The sequence below is a fragment of the Choloepus didactylus genome, chromosome 24 (assembly GCF_015220235.1).
Source record: "Choloepus didactylus isolate mChoDid1 chromosome 24, mChoDid1.pri, whole genome shotgun sequence".
Classification (NCBI taxonomy): Eukaryota; Metazoa; Chordata; class Mammalia; order Pilosa; family Megalonychidae; genus Choloepus; species Choloepus didactylus.
The window spans coordinates 21960567-21974163 of NC_051330.1; the positions used below are offsets into that span (position 1 = coordinate 21960567).

Consider the following 13597-nt stretch of genomic DNA (forward strand, 5'->3'; position numbering starts at 1 on the left):
GCTATCCACCTCTCCTCCTAGTAGAAATGGAAGGATCCTTGGTCATATCCTTCAGAATGTAAATGATTCTCTCAAGGGAGACGATAAGACTAGGGTCTGGAAGTTCACAACTGAGGATGTTCTCTCTGCAAATATAAACACATGGGAAGATAAAACCAGTGGTCTAGCTCAATCTTCCAGTTTGCTAGAATTTGCTATTATGCAAAATGCCAGAAATGGATTGGCTTATATTGGCCTAAATATCAGTAAAATGATATTTACTAAGAGTAGTGCTAATATTATTGGGTTAGCTGAAGACAAGCTGAATACAAAATTATTATGAGCACATAATCTCAATAAATCATAGAAAAGTCTGGAGGGAAAACCCAGAACTGTTAAGAATAATTATTTTTCAGTAATAAGATTGTAGGTGCTGTTACTTTTCTTCCTTAGGAATTTTTTGTAGTCTCCAAGTTTTTGATGAGCACTTGATAATTTACAATCCTGAAAAGATGACTATTTTTAAAGGTAATTATTCAAAGGAGAGATTGTATAGCCTTTGCACTAAAGTTGGCATTCCGATAGGGTGCAGTTGCTAAAGACCATTCACAGGACTCAAAGTGGCAATTTTTTCACATCTAAGGTTTAGCAGGAAAAGGATACAATATAACAAGAGAGCATTAAAGAATATGCATCATAGCCAAAGGCTATCTCATATCATATGTGAGCTGCAATTGTCCTCCCTCAGGCAAGGCCAGATAGATACAATTTCTCTTTCAGATCAGGAACCACTGATAAGTGCACTGAACACCTCAGAACCAAGGAGCCTAAAATGGAGTCTTGGGTGTGGATTCTCATACCATGCTGGTCGCATAACCATACTGTTTCCGTGTAACCAGCCCTAATGGCAGAGGGCTTTGGGGTCTCACCAAGATTAGGTGCAAATCATCCTTCTCACTGTTATCAATAAACAATGTGACAAACTGGTACAAACTGCCCTGAAACTCTTGGATCCATGGTTACAAAGCAACATTATTAATCATATGTTTCATGCCTTGACCAGGGATCAGTGTTGTGCAGCTATATCTTTTATTCAGTAAATCACTCAGGCCAAATCCAAGCATGCTCAAATTAACCCTCATCTCACAGTCTTGAACAGCCTGCAATATTAGAAAGAGATGACCTGGCATGGAAATTTGGCATGGAGATTAGATTTGGGATGACTGTTTTCCCCAAGAGAGTCATGAATAATACATCAGCAACCTTTCATAGAGTAATTGACCCAATTAACTGATACAGATTATAGATTGTTTATCCATTTTGCAGCTACAACTGCACACTTGTGTAGAGAATACCATCAGGATACACCTTGGACTTGAAGGGCCTTGTTTTTTTGTTGTTGAATTTTATTTTGAAATAAATTCAAACTTAAGGGAACAATTGCAAAAACAATACAAGCCCCATACACAGAAGTCCAGCATACCTCAAACCCTCTCCACTGATATCTCAGATCCACCAACTTTAACATCCTGTCATTCTAACATTTCTTTCTTTCCCTCCCTCCCTATCTACCATCCATCATCTATTTCTCTGTCTTCTGAACATATGGGAGCAAGCTGCATACATCCTTGAACAAACAGTATAATTAACATATACATTTCCCATGAACAAGAACATTAATTTATGCAATCACATTATGTGCAGCTAAGAAGTTCAAAATAGTCAACATTGATACAGAGCTTACATTCTATATTTCCTTTTTCTTTCTTATGCCCAACTGTGTCCCTTTGGGCCTCCTCTCCTCCATTCTCAGATCCCATCCAGGATCATCCTTGGAATTTAATTGTCATTATCTATTTAGACCATCTTTTTTATCTCTTTTTCAATTGTGGAAACATATAAACAGCATAAATCTTCCCATTCCAAACCCTCCCAAGCATTCCATTAGTGGGATTAATCATGTTCACAATGCTGCAATGCCATCACCTTCCCACCATCCATTACTAGAAATTTCCCCTCACCCCAAACAGAAACCCTACACTCATTTTTTATTAACTCCCCAATGCCTCTTCCCCTACTTCTTGTAACCCATACTCTACTTTTCATCTCTTTGATCATATTCTCTGATACTTTCTTTGTGCTTACCATCAGGCTTAAATATAACATCTTAAATCTATAACAATCTTGCTTTCTTTGATACCAACTTGACATCAATAGGACACATAAACTATGTTCCTATACTCCTCCATTCCCCCACCATTATGTAGCTCTTGTCAAAAATTACATATTTTATATTGAGTCCAAAACCATTGATTTATCACTATGCTTTATGTCATTTAGATCCTGTAGGAAGTAAATAGTGGAGTTAGAAATAAAAAATATGGCAGTATTGGTATTTACATTTACCATGTGATCTTTACTGGAAATTCTTATTTCTTCATGTGGTTTTAGCCAATTGTTTAGTGTCCCTTCATTTCAGCCTACAAAATTCCCTTTAGCATTTCTTATAGGACTGATCTACTGGTGATGAAGTCCTTCAGCTTTTGATTATCCAAGAATGTTTTCATCTCCCCCTCATTTTTAACCTCCAGGTGTTTGTGAATTTTCTAAATCACTGATGGTTATTGACTTCTATTTGTATTCCATTGTGATCAGAAAATGTGCTTTGAATAAATTCAATTTTTTTAAATTTATTGAGGCTTGTTTCATGTTCCAGCATATGGCCTATTCTGGAGAAATTTCCATGATCACTAGAGAAGAATGTGTATCCTGGTGATTTGGGATGTAATGTTCTACATACGTCTGTTAAATCTCTCTATATATCTCTCTCTTTTCTTTGTTTCTCCATCAGTAGGGCTCCCTTTAGTATCTGAAGTAGGGCAGGTCTTTTTTTAGCAAAATCTCTTAGCATTTGTTTGTCTGTGAAAAATTTAACCTCTCCCTCAAATTTGAAGGAGTTTTGCTGGATAAAGTATTCTTGGTTGGAAATTTTTCTCTCTCAGAATTTTAATTATGTCATGCCACTGCCTTCTCACCTCCATGGTGGCTGCTGAGCAGTCACTACTTAGTCTTACGTTGTTCCCTTTGTATGTGGTGAATTGCTTTTCTCTTGCTGCTTTCAGAACTTGCTCCTTCTCTTCAGTATTTGACAGTCTGATCAGAATATGTCTTGAGTGGGATTATTTGGATTTATTCTATTTGGAGTTCACTGGGCATTTATGCTTTGTGCATTTATATTGTGGAGAAGGTTTGGGAAGTTTTCCCCAACAATTTCTTTGAATACTCTTTATAGACCTTTACCCTTCTCTTCCCTTTCTGGGACACAAATGAGTCTTAAATTTGGACATTTTATTTTGTCTATCATATTCCTGAGAACCATTTTGATTTTTTGATTTTTTTCTCCATTCTTTCTTTTGTTCTTTCATTTTCCATTCTGTGTTTCTCGAGGTTGCTGAGTTATTATTCAGCTTCCTCTAGTCTTGTACTATGAGAAGCCAGGCTTTTTTTTAATAAAAAAATTTCCATAAGATGTTCTATTTTTTTATTTACTCTTGCAATTTCTTCTTTATGTTCTTCTAGGGTCTTCTTCATGTCCTTTATATCCTGTGCCATGCTCTTGTTGTTTGTCTTTAGTTCTTTGATTAATTGCTCCAAGTACTGTGTCTCCTCTGATTTTTTGATTTCAGTGTTTGGGTTTGGGTTATCCATATCATCTGGTTTTATCACATGCTTTAAAATTTTCTGTTATTTTTGGCCTCTTGGCATTAGCTTTACTTGATAGGGTTCTTTTAGGATATGAAGGATTATTGAAACACCAGTCTCTAATTTGTCAGATCTGCAGCTTGGTGGTGTACACGTTCTCTAACTATCCAGCAGATGATGTCCATGAGCCACCTATTCCCCTCAAGTCAGTTCTCCTCAACTTCATCTTTGTGGTGTGTGGGGGTCTGATTCTGTGGGGTTCAATTGGTGTACCAAGTTTGGGTGTGTTGTTGGTGCTGTCCACCCTGAGTGTGGGGCATGTGTCTGAGCAGTTAGGGAGGCAAGACAGCTTTAATAATCAAACCTCCCAGGTGTTCCTGGAGATTTAAGGCTGTTCCAAGAGTCTAAACCTTCAGTTCAGTCTCACCACAGGGCTGTTCCAAGAGTCTAAACCTTCAGTTCAGTCTCACCACAGTTTGTCTCTGTCACTGACCCACAAGTCCTTGTTATTGGCATATGGTCCCTGGGATTTCTGTGTGGGTCCCCCTTCCCAGCTGTGCCCTTCTTAGGGCCTCTGCTGAGGGACAGCTGTGCTACATCACAAGTGTGCACCATCCCTCAAGGGAAGTTCTGGTCCACCAGGCTGTGCAGGGGCATTCCCAGCCTGCTGTAAGGATGGCTGAATTTTGCATGTTTCACACAGCTCCACCTTCCCAGCTCAGGGACAATTAGCTGTGGGTGTACTAAAGGCTATTGTCCATGCCCAATGTTTTGGCATGCACTTGTGTTGTTGGAAACACTTTCTGTCACACTGGGTCACCTGTTACATCTCTGGGCTGTGGTACCTGTGTCAGGCAGGAGCATTTCCAGCTCTCTGTGAAGATGGCTGTAAGGGGCATGGTTTTTTCCACTTTTGGCTAACCTCTATCTTCCTCACTCTGAGAAAATTAGCAGCAGGTGTACAAAAGGCTATCTTCCACACCAGATATTGAGACATTCTCACAGCCCATTCCTGCCGTGCTTCACTGTGTGGTTCTCACTGCCACATCTGCAGCTGGTTTTGTTTTTTTTTTTTTTTTTAAAGAACTAGAGTCCCTTCAAATGCCAACCCATGGTTTCCCCACACTGCAGCATGACCAGCAGACGTTCAGCATGCTCACTCACTTCTGAATGTAGACTCCTGGTTTCACCATGTGCACAGTCCCTGTGGATTTAGCAGACGTTGTCCAGCTTGTGCATCACTGGAACTGGTGTTCTGGGTCACTTTCTGTCTTTTATGTAGTATTTTTCATGGAGGTGTTTTTTCACCCTGTCTCACCTAGCCACCATCTTAGGTTCTCCTGCATCACTCTTACATAGAAAATGAGTTCCAACCCACTTGATACTCAGGGATTCCTAAATAATATGTGGGAAAGAGAATTCTTAAGGGATACTAATATATTTAAATTAAGTGAAAAATAAAATAAATGAAATGAAATGAAATTAAAATAGAACATATCGAATCATCTGGATTTAGCTAAGCCAGACTTTGTGGGAGACTTATAGCATAAAAACCATTTGTTAGGAATGAAGAAAGATCTAAAAGTAGTAAGCTAAACTTTCACTTTAAAATACAAACAAAGAAGAGAAAATTCAAACAAAAGAATAAAGGAAGAAGGAAATATTTATGTTTTGAGTTTTAATCAAATAAATTGAAACCACTAAATCAATGGAGAAAATGAATAAAATCAACAGCTTCTTCTTTGAAAATATCAAACCAGTGATAAACCTAGAGCCAGAATAACAAAAAAAAAAAAAAAAATGAAAGGGATAAGAACCAAATACTAATGTCAGAAATTAAAGGATGGATATCAATACTCATTCAAAACATTAAAGTTACAGTGAGAGAATTCTATGAACAAAACTGATTCCACTATGTATTAAAGAAATTGAATCCATAGTTAATCAATTCTCCTGAAAGTAAAGTCTTCAACAGAATGGTTGCAATGGCAAAATCCATTAAAACTTTAAGGGAGAAACAAAACCATTTTACTTAATATCTTTTAGGAAAAGAAGAAGGAAAACAGTCTTATCCTAAGTGTAAAACCAGGGCAAGCCAATTTGAAAATAGAAAAGTACAGCCAAATATTCCTCATAAACATAGACATATAAAAGTGTAATAAACTACACCCAAATGGTTTTTACAAAAAATACAAGAATCTTTGACTTTTTAAAATGGTGCAATGAGAAATAGAAATACAGCATTCTGTCTCATAGACATTTTCAAAAAACTTACAGTTAGCATAATACTTTAATGTAAAAGCCTGAATGCTTCTGAACTAAGATCAGGAACAAGACATGGATGCTCAGTCTTGCTTGCCTTATTTATGCAAATTGCAATTAGGCAATAAAAGATATAAAATGCATCTATATTTGAAAGGATAATGTAGAAAACTATCTCTACTTACAGATGACATGATTGTGTATACAGAAAATCCTACAAAACTCACCAGAGCTATTAGATCTAACAAAGGAGGTCAGCAAGATTACAGGATGCAACATCAATACGTAACAACCAATTTTGGTTTTAACAACTTGCAATAAAAATTTTGAATGACAGTAAGAAAACACTTCTATTTGCAATAGCATTGAAAATACTTAGGAATAAATGTAGCTAATATTTTGAAACTGCAAAATGTTGCTGTAGGAAACAAAAGAAGTGCAAAATAAATGGAAAGATAACGCATGTTCATGGAACATACTTACCATTTTTAAGATGGCAATACACCCTGAACTGATTTACAAATTTAATGATATCCTTATTAAAATCCCAGTTTAATTATTCTTAGAAGTTGGCAAACTGATACTAAAATTCATATGGAATTACAAGGAGTCTAAAATAGCCAAAACTATTTTGGAAAAGAACAAAATATGAGGTTTCACACTTCCAAATTTCAAAATTGCTAGACAGCAACAATAATCAAAGAATACAGTACATAAAAATCTTAGAAAATATCAACTAAGAATTGGGACATCCCAGAAAAAAAGATTTTAAAATTGAACTTCAATACGCTCACAGAGATGAAGGAAAACATGGAGAAAGAATTAAAGGAAATGACAGAAGTGATACTATAGATCTAAAGAATGGAATTGAGAGCACAGAGAAAAAACATACATATATGGTCTATTGATTTGTGTGCTGCTTTAAATTTATGTTTTGATTAATGTTTTAATTATGTTTTCAATGAAGAAATACATTTGTTTACAAAATAGCTCTTAAAATATATAAGCAGTACAAATATTATAAAACAAAGCAAACTCCTTTCATGAGACACTGTATATATCATGTGAAATGAAGAGTCTGATCTCCAGGTTATGAAAATTAGAATTAAAAAGTCACTACACAGAAAACGTCCAAGTTTCCAGCTTGGCAAAACTTGGGTGCAGTTACATGAAATTTTTAACATTCTGAATATTTTTCACAATGTGTAAATTAAATCACAAGAATAAATCTGTTCCTGGCAATTTCAATCTAACTCTGAAGCTACAGAAAATACACAGACACCTTGCTCAGCTCACCTGTTAGTATGGCCATCTTTTACTCAGGTGCTGGGAGGTAGGGTGATCTGGTTTGCTAAAGCTGCAGAAATGCAAAATGCCAGAAATGGATTGGTTTTTACAATGGGGGTTTCTTAGTTCACAAATTCACAGTCTAAGGCCAACAGGTGTCCAAACTAAGGCTTCAACAAGAGTATATGTTCACTGAAGAAAAGACAATGGTGTCTGGAACACCTCTGTCAGCTGGGAAGGAATGTAGCTGGAAACTGCTTGTCTTTTGCTCCTGGGTTGCATTGCTTTCAGGTTCTGATTCTGGTGGCTTCCTCTTTAACTCTCTGTGGGTTCTCACTTAGCTTCTCCAGGGCAAGCTCTGGGCTTCATCTCTTAGCTTATCATCTTCAAATATCTGTCTGCATCTCCCAAATGCATGGGTCTGTGTTGGCTCTGAGCTGTCTCTTTCTTCCTGAGCTCTCTTGAGGGACCCAGTAAACTAAACAAGACCCACCTTGAATATGCAGAGTCACATCTCCATGGCAATAATGTAATCAAAATGTCCCACACACAACTGGGCATATCACATCTCCATGGAAGTCTAACAGTATACCACTGCATGATGGTATACAATTTGAAGACTAATGGTCTAGAAAATTCCTTGGGAAAAAATAAAAATCCATCAAGCTGAAACTCTAAGAATATTTCTACTTTCTAATAAAAAAATAGATAAAAATTCATTATCAGAATAAGGAATTCTTATGCCAGTTCTTTTGGAAAATTTCAAACAGTGAACCAAACATTAGCACAATGCAGATGTCAATTATGGATACAAATATAGCTTAAGGTGTTTTCCTTTTTTAAAGGCAGTATGTTTTGAAAAAGTTAATGCAACTCTTGCTGACATATTTTTTAATAGTACTCCTGGCTTGACACACTAACCTGGACTTCTGATCAAGTGTTGATTAGCTCAGAAAGAGAGGTCACCCAAAAACCCTAAATCCATTTTCAGTCATGTCTAGTCTTGTACCCTCCATTCTCCTTTTTTAGCACTTGAAGCCAAAAGATTGAGTTGGCAGATATTGTTTATGGCCCCCAAACTTGCTTTTACTGATCCAATCTCAGTTTTCTTGAATTATTGTTAAAAGGAATAGAATTTACAGGGAGAGCAGGAATATTAGAAAGGTATGTACTGGATGTTTTCTGGGAGGGAACAGAGAAGCTATTGATGAATAGATTCTGATTGTGTTGTACTTGTCTTAGTATCAAGTCATCCCTTCCTTTCTGTTTTATCATGTCCACTCAAAGCAAGACAAACAGCATCATGCTTGTATCCTCTTCTGTTTTGGTTTCCTCAGGACACTCTTCTTTATCAGGTGAGGATTTCCTCTAGACTCCTACTATAGGACTAGGTATTTTTGTTGCTGCATTACCTGAAGGGCTAGGTGGTTGGTTTACCAGACTTGCAGGCTTTGGTGGTGGGAGAAATGGCTGACTGCATGGCAGTTTGAGGAATACATTCACAATGAGGTACCCCCTGAGCTTTCACTGGAATTTACCTGTGGCACAGAAACATCAGGAGCTTGTATGTCACAGATGCTGCTGTTACAGCTGAGGCAGGACTGTTCCTTCCATGAGAGCTGCCAGAAGTATTCAATGGACTAGTCTCCATAGCACTAGAAGGTGAAGGCACAGACATGCTGTTACCACAGTCCATAGACAAGTTGAGGCTGCCATCATTCAGGGATGTCAACCTGACACCTCTTTTGAATGTTTTTCTTTTTCTGAGGCACATGATTTGGTAGTTTGATGAAGTTGCTTTTTTACATGCATTGCATCAATTTGCATATCCACCTCAAATATCTTGCAGTTTCTTGCTTGCCTATAAACTGTTTCTGTGAAAGACTGAATATATCATATATGAGATCAACATTGAAATTTTTCAGAGTTTTCTGTTTTTTTGAAACACTAAACCAATCACTCACATGGTATGAAATTCTTCCATGTCATGATCTTCTTTGGGTGCTGGAAATGTCTGGGGATTCAATGAGCCAGTGTAATAAATCCTTTCTTCTCCAAGATTCCAACCAGTATTTGGATGTTTGATTCCACCTAGCCCACCCATTCCTGGCATTGTTTTCCTGTTGGTGCACTCACTAGAAGTACATTGTAATACTTGTAGTTTTGAAAGATGGAGCTTCAAATCTTTGGAACACTGCCTTACAAACCAAAATTTCAGCAGTGAGAGCCAGGCCTTCTTTAAACCCCTCACCCATGACCATCCATGTTGAAATGGACATGTATGTGGAGTTCTGCTGTGGGTATGCTAGTGTGATTATAGGTGTAAGATGGTCCCTATCACTTGGGTTTACCCTTGGGTCTCCTACAGGCAATTTAAGGTTGCATTCTTCAGCTGTTTCAGAAGACTTGATTTGGCCATTTTCATTTAGAAAATACCAAAAAATATTTGTGTACAAAAGTTGGTGCTATTGCATTTGGATATAGTTGGCAAATTCTTGCTACTAGCATAGCCCAGGAAATGCCAGTGAGGAAACCAACATATTGGAATAGATGTGGTATATGACCCACAGTTTGATAGCTCTCAGAGTTAACCTGAAGCTTTCAATGTTTGGTCCTAGATGTAAAATTTCATTGGAAACTCTGCAACCATTAAGAATTCTTATGCATCTTATATCTACATTTTTACTCAGAATGCCATCTGGTAGGACCAAATCTTCTGGAATTGTCTCTTGTGCTAATCTTGCAAACAAAACATCAATCTCTATCCCATCAAAATATGGTTTGATAACTGGTACAAATGTCTCTTCAGGAACTCATAAATCTTTTATAATTCTTGTAATTTCAATTTATCATAGAATGAGGGGAAAATGCATTTCAATTTGTCTTCTTGAAATGCACAATGCATCAATATCAGCTCCTTTTGTGTATATTCCTAATCTATAAGAGCCAAAGGTAAACATTTTTCCTCCAACATTTTCAATTACAGATGGTGGGAGACACTTGCATTCACTGATTTCTCCTATCCAGTCTTACCAGGATATTCATTTCTTCCCAAATTAAAATCCTGTGTAGCAATTCCTCTCCCTTTTCAAACACCCAATAGACTTTGTTGTCTCAATCAGTTTCTGTGTGAATAAACAATCAGCATCCTTGGGGGCTGCTAAGCTGACAGAAGAGGTAATGCCACAGTGCTTGTGTGGTGGCTGGGTTCACTTTGATCCATGAGTTGTAACTGGAAAGGGCATTGATTCCTGCACTGGCACCAAAAAAGTCACTTCCCCAACCCCTCACTCCTTGCAACCACCACTGCTGCTGCCCTGGGCACAATCCACTGAGGTAGGAGGGAGGGGGCCTGCCTAAACCCTGGGTCCAACCCAGCCCCTAACCTGCACCTGCCTCTTAAAGCACTACTATGGTCAATTATTTTTACAAGGTTGCTAAGACCATTCAATGGGGAATAGAATAGTCCTTCAACACATGGTGATGGGACACCTGGATACCACATGCAAAAGAATGAAACTGTACCCTCACCTCACATGGTATAAAAAAATTCAAAATATATGAGATACTTAAATATAAGAGCTAAAAATATAAAACTCTTAGAAGAAAACAAAGCAGTAAAACTTTGTGACCTTGGGTTTGGCAAAGAATTCTTACAAATGATACCAAAAGCATGAGCATAAAAGGAAAATAGAAAAATTGGACCTAATCACAATTTTTAACTCTCTGCTTCAAAGAATAATACCAATAGAGTGAGCAATCAGCCAAAGAATAGGAGAAAATATTTGTAAATCATATATCTGATAACAGATTTGTATTTAGAATGCATAGACAATGCTTACAATTCAATAATTAAAAATATAATCTTTAAATGAGCAAAGGATCTAAAGAGATGCATGTTACAATATGCATGACCCTGTATAACTTTATGCTATATGAAGGAACTCAGTAAGAAAAGACATATATTATATGATTTTATTCATATAATTTCAGGATGAGGGGAATCTACAGAGAGAAAGTTGATTAGTGATTGTTTATATTCACAAGCATATGGGGGAATAGGAGGCTGATCCTAGACAGTCCAAAGTTCCTTCTTGTCACTCTGGCTGTAGTTTGTTCTATTCTTTCTAGATGCTCTCCTTTTGAAGTAAGGTTTCTCATGAGAGATTTTTATTTTTTGAAGTAACCATTTAGAGCTCTTTATTTCCCTCTAAGCACTGACTCTGAAGCATCCATGCATTTTGGTATGCTGTACTTTCATTTTCATTTGTTTCAAGATATTTCCTAATTTCCCTTCTGATTGACTCACATGTGTTTTAGGTGTACATTGTGTTATTTGCACCCGTTACAAATATTCTTCTCTCTCTTATTGATTTCTAACTTCATTCCATTGTGGTTAGAGAATAATATGGAATGATCCCAATATTTTTTATTTCATTATTAATTTATTGTTAGTTGGCAGATTAATTTATTAACTATTTAATAACATAATTTATTAGTATAGTTTTCACTATTTTTACATTTTTATTTAATTAACATGAGTCAAATCAGACTTGAATGTCCCAACCCCTAAGTTTTCTAGCTAGATCAAGGCACTTCGAATCTGAATTGGCCCACCTCATAAGTTCAGTGGCCTTAAACTTAAGGAAACCAAGTATGTAATAAATGTGTGCATGCTCAGTGTTTAGACTGTTACCTCCTTATTATCTTCAGACTTCCTGCTTTTGTGTGTTCTGGTTTGCTAATACTGCCATTTTGCAAAACACCAGAAATGGACTGGCTTTTATCAAGGTTTTTTTTGGTTACAAATTTACAGTCTTAAGGCCATAAGGTGTCCAAGGTAGTGCATCTACAACAGCGTACCTTTAAAGGCCATTGGCATCTAGAAAACCTCTGTTAGCTGGGAAGGCATGTGGCTGGCATCTGCTTGCTCCCAGGTTTCATTTTAATGTGGTGTTCCCCAAAATGTCAGACAGCTTTGAATGGTCATCTTCAAAATGTCCCTCTAAGATGCAGCAGCACCAAGCTCCTCCTCTCTGAGCTTTTATGGGGCTCCAGTAAACTAATCAAGACCCATGCTGAATGTGTTCATGGAAATAATCTTACCAAAGATAGTTGGATGGGTCACATCTCCATAGAAACAGCCTAATCCAAAGGTTCCAACCTAATCAACACTAATACATCTGCCCCCACAAGATTTCATTAAAGAACATGGCATTTACTAGGACATAAAAAATCCAAACCAGCTATAAATGTATGAATGCAATAAAACAGTGAAAGTTTTCCCAATTCTGTGAGACACAATTATGGCTCATATTCCTTCTGATCTCCTTGCTTTTTGCTTGAAAATAAATGGACCTTACATTGTATCAAAGAAGACAAAAAACAAGCAAGTTGAAAAAACAAATAAAGGCAGATCTCCCTTTGCATGGTGCCACAGGACTGTAAAAATGACTGTATGAGCTGTAACTGTGTAAACAATCTTACTAATCAATGGGAAAACTTGGGATTATTCTATGACCTGTAAAAATATTTCTGTCCTGACATTAAGGATTTCTTTCTGTTGGTTATACATATATAAAAAATGAAAAAAAAATCATAAAACTAAAATTTGTTTAGAAGACTGTCATTTAAAATACTGAGAATTAAAGTATATTATTTCTTTGTCAAAAACGTTATGAAGAGTAGTTTGAATAATGCTTGCTGCTATTTGTCATTTAACTTTTGTTATGGAGCAAGCATATTTTCTATTCTTTTGTGAATTGTCATACTCCTTTATAAGTTTGTCTCAGCTTCAAACATTTCATCGATTGCCTTTTTGATGTACAATATTTCTGAGTGTTCCTTTAATGGTATGTTTTCCAGCATTACTTTGTCCAAGAGCTCCTCATCCTCTTCTTCACAACCGCTTTTCTCATTTGTGCTTCTCTGGGACTTGCGGAATGTAAGCCTGAGATGGAATGGGCAGGACCCTATATTATGACGACAGGGTAAAAAAGTTCCTTTATTTGGTAGAACTTAAAAATGACCAAAGCATTTCTCTTTCCTTCCCCAAGTTGTGGAAAGCTGACAGTGAGCTTAGATGGGCCTTTCCCTTCCAGGTACAGTAACTGAGGCTCTGCATGGGGAGTCAATGTACACTGAGACTTGAGGATGGGGATATGGGAACAGGGCTCCTGGGCCTGCTCCAGGGCCCAGAGCAACCTCCCAGTCTTTCACTTATGCCAGTATGCTGCAGCTGTGCCTTGAAAGATTGTGATAGTATGGGGACATTCCACTCTCTATGTGTAGCACTGTGGACAATGTCAACAATGAGAGAAGGGAGCCTGCAATTGGGTGGTGTCACCCCCACAGTGGGGGCTCACAA

The 13597-nt window shown here is 37.2% G+C and overlaps 1 pseudogene; it reads right to left on the reverse strand.

Moving 5' to 3' along the window:
- Window positions 1-9651: 9651 nt before the first annotated feature.
- Window positions 9652-10475, reverse strand: LOC119520017 (annotated as a pseudogene).
- Between the last annotated feature and the right edge of the window lie 3122 nt (window positions 10476-13597).